This window comes from Montipora foliosa, chromosome 9 (genome assembly GCF_036669935.1).
Source record: "Montipora foliosa isolate CH-2021 chromosome 9, ASM3666993v2, whole genome shotgun sequence".
Taxonomy (NCBI): Eukaryota; Metazoa; Cnidaria; class Anthozoa; order Scleractinia; family Acroporidae; genus Montipora; species Montipora foliosa.
Genome location: NC_090877.1, coordinates 30,656,416 through 30,663,915, shown reverse-complemented (window position 1 = coordinate 30,663,915; position 7,500 = coordinate 30,656,416). Strand labels below are relative to the sequence as shown.

The 7,500-nt window shown below is 37.0% G+C and overlaps 1 protein-coding gene across 1 annotated transcript in view; it reads right to left on the bottom strand.

The window, feature by feature from the left end:
- The window catches only part of LOC137971713 (tectonin beta-propeller repeat-containing protein 1-like), a 69,303-nt gene that overhangs the window by 45,679 nt on the left and 16,124 nt on the right, over positions 1–7,500 (bottom strand). The window lies entirely within an intron of this gene.

The following is a 7,500-nucleotide window of genomic DNA, read 5'->3' as shown; positions in this document are numbered from 1 at the left end:
GAAATGATGAAATGAAAGATTTTTTGACTACAAGGACTACAAGGAAACGTTTGGGCAAATGTTTGTGAGTGATGATGCTTCAGGCTCTTTAAGTATGGCGAAATGTACTCAAGTGACCTTTTGGATCAAAACACATTACAACAGTACCTATGTTCGTTTTCGCCTGCAATTAAGTAAAATTGCTTCAAATAATAATAACTAAGGTTTTCAATAAGCATTTAAGAATAAAAAGTAGTGATATAAAAGAATGACGTTTTGACAGCTCCATGCCATCATTATTTCTCAAATTCAAACAAAAAACTTTACGCGAGTTCATAATATGGTGACATATACGTGTGAAGGTCTCAGAGCATATGATTAATAAGAGAAAATAAAATAAAATTCCAAGAGTGGTGCGCTTGAGCTGTCAAATAAAAAATTCTGCTTTGGAGTGAAGATACGTTATATGATATTAAAATATCATGTTCATTAAATCGCATCTCCTTAATCTCATTGGCAAACTGGAATACATCAGTGATTGTATATTAGTTGACCGAAAGCAGTTTCAGTTTCTCGTCAATCCATTTCACAAGAGCGTAATTATATGTGCCTTGGCAGACAAGATTGGTCGCATCGGCAATTGTTCTTTATGTGTCTTGGGCAGACCACAGTGGTGTGTCAATCTCGAGCCTTTCTGGCAGACTGAATCTGCAACGTATTTAGGAGGAATTTTTGGAACCACGGACTCCAACTGTTTCTTTTTCTAGTAGGGGGTGATAATGTTGTGGTGCTCTACCCCTTGTACTTGGTCTCTCCAAGGATACTGGCTTGAATTTCGTTTCATCATTGATGGACGCTTTACTTAGTAAACGTACATAGTCAGATCTGTCCATGACGACAACGCCTGACCCTTTGTCCGGTTTTGAGATTATGATATCATCCCGTTTCTTCAGTTGGTTGATGGATCTTTGTACTGCTCTAGGCATTATCTAGATGATAATGGGCTAGGACATTTCCGTTCAACATAATAGTTTAATGCAATAGACCGGAGTGTGGCAGCAGCCAATTCTTTCTTGTCGTCACGGATTGTTGGCTCGAGTTGCCAGTTGGCTTGGACCTCCATAGCAGATATCTGACGCTGAGGAATGGCAAACTTGAGAAGTCGGCACAGTACAAGTTTCTGGAAAAACGTTAGCTGATGAGATGATATGTTTTAAATATGCTCGTCAACATCCACATCTCTGCGTAACATCCTTGCGATTTTTGAAATATGGCCGTTCATTTATTTTCTGTTACTAATCATAAATTATGCGCTGAGACCTTCACATGTACATTTCACTATATTATGAACTCACCTAACGTTTTCTATTTCAATTTGAGAATCATGGCATGGAGCCGTCAAAACATCATTAAAAGATCACTAAAGGTCAATATTTCCTTATTTTTTGGAGAAAAACTCTTCCTGTGAATTGTGCATGCTTTTTTCACTAATCGCGTTAACTATTGTAATAGTCTCCAATTAATTACTGTAATCTAGTTTGGGCATCAAGTTATGAAACTAGTCTCCGAATAATAGTAATTTTACAAAAACCTGTAATCAGAATAGTGACCAAGTCTGATTAAAAAAAGAAAAAAAGTCTGATTATTGTGCTCATACAGACCCTATTTTTAAGAACCTTAGCTTTCTTAAAATTCATGATATTCATAAGGTACAGCTTGGTCTTTTCATGTTTCAATTTTAAAATTCTGTTCTCCCTAGAAAATTTGAACTCAGTACAAGTTTCTGGAAAAATGTTAGCTGATGAGATGATATGTTTTAAATATGCTCGTCAACATCCACATCTCTGCGTAACATCCTTGCGATTTTTGAAATATGGCCATTCATTTATTTTCTGTTACTAATCATAAATTATGCGCTGAGACCTTCACATGTACATTTCACTATATTATGAACTCACCTAACGTTTTCTATTTCAATTTGAGAATCATGGCATGGAGCCGTCAAAACGTCATTCTTTTATATTGCTGCTTTTTATTCTTAAATGCTTCAAATAAAGTATAGAAAACAAAAAGAAAGCGTTTTTAAGCAATTCCTACTTGTTTTGGCTTTAAAATGGCACTTTACTTGTCTTCTGGGCAGTATAAACTGCAGAATCATGTTGCAAGTCTCTCAACACAACCACCAGAGGAAACCCAACAACGAGGCATTGTTAACTAAAGGTCAATATTTCCTTATTTTTTAGAGAGAAACTCTTCCTGTGAATTGTGCATGCTTTTTTCACTAATCGCGTTAACTATTGTAATAGTCTCCAATTAATTACTGTAATCTAGTTTGGGCATCAAGTTATAAAACTAGTCTCCGAATAATAGTAATTTCACAAAAACCTGTAATCAGAATAGTGACCAAGTCTGATTAAAAAAAGAAAAAAAAGTCTGATTATTGTGCTCATACAGACCCTATTTTTAAGAACCTTAGCTTTCTTAAAATTCATGATATTCATAAGGTACAGCTTGGTCTTTTCATGTTTCAATTTTAAAATTCTGTTCTCCCTAGAAAATTTGAAACTATATTCATGAGAAATAACCAAATCCACAGCTACAACACAAGGCATGCAAAGTCCTTTTGTCTTCCCTTGCGTAGAACAAATATTTGACAGTTCTCTGTTTTTCATCAAGGTCCAAAGCTTTTCAACTCCCTCCCTATTGATATAACTGACTCTGCATCTCTGGCATCCTTCAGAGAAATCTATTCTAGATAAATATTAATTGTACCACAGATAAGAACTTCATATTCGTACCTTTTGTATCTTTGTCATATTAATACCCAAGTTTCATATGAGGGAACCTAAGCCCACAAGCCTTAATGATTTTTATCTGTCATTTAAGTCATTTTTTTCTTCTTTCTGTCATCTGTTTTTAATCTCTAAGTCTATTCATGCAGTGGCTAAAATTTGTTGCATTATGTGGCAAAACTTAGGTTATAGAGCATACAAAGAGAAGATCTGGAATGGAAAAAACTACACTTAGAAATTATACCTATAGATTTAGAAATTTTATTTTCCACGATAGACATATGCTGCTTCCATGTCAAGTTTACATCCAACACTCCCTCAAGAAAGACTGTTTCGTAGATTCGAGCAATGGGTTCCCTGTTGATAATAACAGTTAGAAGAATACCTTTTTTGCCAGGGTTTAAATTCCATAAAATTTGTTTGATTCAAAGACAGTTTGTTTGCTCTGAACCAATTTGACAGTTTTTTTCTAATTCACAATTTAAAAGTTTTGATTGATATATATTTGCATTGGCTGCCTATAAACTATCAAATAGATAATACACGACATTAGATTACGTCAAGTTTATTGTTAACCTCTGTGAACAAACGCCCAACTTTATTTATAAGATCGCTTTTTTGGAGTTCTTATTTGTATGATGTGGGGAAAAGCTTAGGGTGAGTTTTACTTAGAATACAATCTTACAGCACAGAGTCTCGTTATAGCTGGCAATTGTTGGAATGCTGGCCTTGCCTAAGGCATCAGAATAATCTGTACGTTTATGTTTACCAGTTTCAGCGCTTGGACTCCTTCAATTTGACTACTGTCTGTTTTGCTGTTATGTGGTCTCATCGATCAGTAGTCCATTCAGAAGATTACCCCAAGCCGACGACATTGCTGAAGGAAAGGCAAGACCACAACACTGGGGACTACATGCCCAATTAATGTTATGTAAAACACACTAGGCCACAGGAGCATCTTCTATTCAGTTGATTTTCAGTTTTAAATTTTCAGAACCTTCCCTTGAAAGAGCCAAAGATCTTTCAACTGCTCCAAAGTATTTTAGAGTGGACCACTCCAAAGTATTTTAGACATAACTTAGACAACTTGCTAGAGATGCCTACAGACACAGTTAAAAGTCTCAGGAAGCGAAACGACAATTTACAAGCGCAATTCGAAATGCTTAAGAAGGAGTTTAAGAACTTGGAATCTTCCCTTGCTGACAGAGAAGTACAAGCTGCAAGTGAGAGTAATGGCGGCTCGCACAACAACGGCGACATCTAGTTAGTTAAAAGTCTCGAGTTTCTAAGTGCAGGTTACGATTCCCTGTCTGCTTTTCGAAAGGAAGCTAAAGGACAACTTCAAGGTCTTACTACGAAGTTAAACTGTCTAGTGGAACAAGTTGGAGAAATTGCCAAAGCTATCGACGCCATTGACCAGTATAGCTACCAATACAACGTTAAGATAGTTGGGATTCCTCAAGTGAATTCTCGCGAATCTGCTTTGGAAACATCTACTTTATGCGTCAAATTATTTGAAGCAATGGGAGTGGAAATGTCCCTGAAAGATATCGATATCGACCACGGTGTTCCAACCAGAAGCGCTACATCAGGTCCTTCCCAGATCATTTGTAAGTTCACAAGAAGGCTTGTTAAAGACCAAGTCATGAATCGGCATCGAGAATTCAGCGCAGTTTCTCCAAGTTCTCTTGGATTTTCAACTGAAGTGTCCTTATCTCAACCTGCGGTATATGATCATTTAACCTCGAAGATTCAGAAATTGCTCATTGACACGAAGAAGTTTCAAGAGCAACATCGCTACAGTTTTTGCTGGGTGAAGAACTGTTCTATCTTCCTGCGAAAGTCCGCAACTTCCTGTCCAGTAAAGATCAGGAACCACACTGAACTTCAACGTCTTACTGAACCGCAGAGCAGCTCAAGCTAAGTTGACTGATTTATAAGTTATCAACATTTTGTGCATATAATTGTGTCGATTGCTAACGATTTTGATCTGTCATCTCTACCTTTCAGTCACTTAGACAATACTGTACTTCTTTTAACACAGTTTTATACGAATTATCTCATGGACCTTTAAACTATGACACTGAACGTTTAAACAATCTTTTTTATAACCCAACTGATCAATCGAAGTCTTTGGACTTTTATACTAGTAAACTTGATCCAGACGGAAACTTTTCATTTTGTTCTACTTCTAGTAACTATTTTGTTGAAGATGAAATTAATGCTAAAATCTCTACTGAGCATTTCAACCCAAATTTTTCTGTACTTCATTTGAATGCACGTAGTCTAATCAGAAATTTTGTCAAGTTTAAATTCCTACTAGCCTGTCTGCATAAGCCTTTCTCTGCCATCCCGGTATCTGAAACTTGGCTAAGTGATCTATCTGCTGATCAGGTCAATATTCCGGGATACGCTTGTATCTCAAATCACCGTGCTACTAAATCTGGCGGCGGAACAGGTCTTTATTTAAAGGATAATCTTGATTACAAAATTTGTTCTGACTGTAATGTCTCTGATCCAGATGTCATTGAATCGTTGTTTGCAGAAATTTCAGTCCCCCGTGGGAAGAATATAATAGTAGGCGTCATCTATCGCCCTCCAAATCATCACCTACCCGACTTCATGGAAAAATTCACTGACATCCTCACAAAAATCTCTAGAAGTGACAAGTGCTGTTACTTCACTGGCAACTTTAATTTGAACCTCCTGCGATACGCCGACCACAAACCTACTCAGGAATTTGTTGATTGTCTGTTTTCGTACATGTTTGTTCCTCTGATCGACAGACCAACTCGTATTACTGCACACTCAGCCACTTTAATTGACAACATATTCACAAATCATTTCCCACCTAGAGTTTTAAAAGGCATTGTCGTAAATGACATATCTGATCATCTACCAGTATTTGCTTATGTTTCTGATAACTCTTTCATTCATGGTCATAAGAGAATTGGTAACAGACCCATGAGAAATTTTTCTGCGGCAAATTTAAATGACTTCAAAACTCGCCTCTCTCAAGTCAATTGGAATGGACATTATAATGATAAAGACCCCAATTACCGTATTTACCCGTGTATAAGTCGACCTTTTATGGCCTCAAAAGAAGCGCCAAAAATCGCCCTCGACTTATACATGTACATGGGTCAAAGATTTCGACCCAAGTTCCAGGTAAATAAATTTATTCAAAATTAACATCATTATGTGGTCTTTGGGCATAATGAACGCAGTGGACGAAAGACTTCAAAATGAATGTAAAAGCAATTCCAGTTGAAATGAAAAAGGATTTGTTTTACTTTAAATGTTGAAGATACTCACAAGCACAAATATGAAAGACACTGGAAATTTTCGTTTTCCAAAGGCGGAAAGCTCTAAAAAACATTCTTGTTTCTTCAAATAAAACGCGATCCTTCAGCGGCTTAGTAACCTGGCACAATACCTTGTGTTTGCGTTACAATAAATTCTTGTCCGAATATTCACGGCTCTATAATTCTTGTTTCCCATTGAAACCTCTTAAAGTTAAGAATTGCAAAAGGCTTAATTCTCCATGGATAACTAAATCTTTATTAGTTTCTGTTCGAAAGAAAAACAAGTTGTACAGACAACTGCTGAGATCACCTAACCCAATGAGGGACTTACAGTATAAGTCTTACAGAAACAAACTAACCCATCTCATTAGAATTGCTAAGCGCCATTATTATGACCAAAGATTTGCTTCGTCTAAAAATGACCTAAAGGAGACCTGGAAATTAATCAATGAAGTTATCAACAAGCGTAAATGTAGACCACCTTCTCCTTCATCTTTTAGATCCGATGGTAAGCATTATTACCGATCCTGCAGAAATAGCAAATGGGTTCTGTAATTATTTTACTAACATAGGACCTAAATTAGAAGCAAAAATACCTCCGCTGAACACTTGTTTCTGCTCTTTCCTGAATGGTCAGACCCATGAGTCTCTGGCTTTGAAGCCAATGACTGTTGAAGAGCTGAATGATATCTGTATGTCCTTGATTTGAACACTTGTCTAATTCACTGGTAACGACTTTGGGACAGCCGTCCTTGCAATTTAAAATAGACCGTAGCCGTTGTAGCCGACTTGTTTTGCTAAACATTGAGGAGATAACGCTGTTCACTTTTTTTTTCCTTTATATTTAAGACCTTGTTTTGTTATGAAACATGCCCGTGCAGTCAGATAAAGCAGAAATCACCTTATCAAATGGGAAAATATTCTGCTTCTCCCGGTAACAGTTAAGTCAAGATGGTTATCTTGGTTTTCCGTGTCTTAGGTCTTAACTCTTAGTTATCCAGTGAACTGCTGACTGTACGTGGACTGCGGCAGCTGGAGTTGTTGGGGAATATTGCAGTTTTCCAGCTTTTATTTTTCTGGGTCTTAGGTTTCCGGGTCTTGCATGTAGGTCTGAGGTCTTAGTTTTCCGGACACCCGTCATCCATTCACCGCTTGCGCACGGGATTTGACATGGAAGGACAATCTGGTTCACTGCGACGTTTTCGTCTCATTTTACCCTACTTGGAATAAAGTAATCGTTCACCACATTGGAAAATAGAAATATATGTGCTGAAAGGATGGCACTCCGAAGCCTGAAAGGGACCGTCCTTCTGCCATCTTGAAATTCGAAGTTGAGCTGATTTACAAATAGTTTCTCTATTATCGTAAATTGGTCTTTATCATATAATTATATTTCTTATCATTTCCAGTCAATTTAGAGGGGG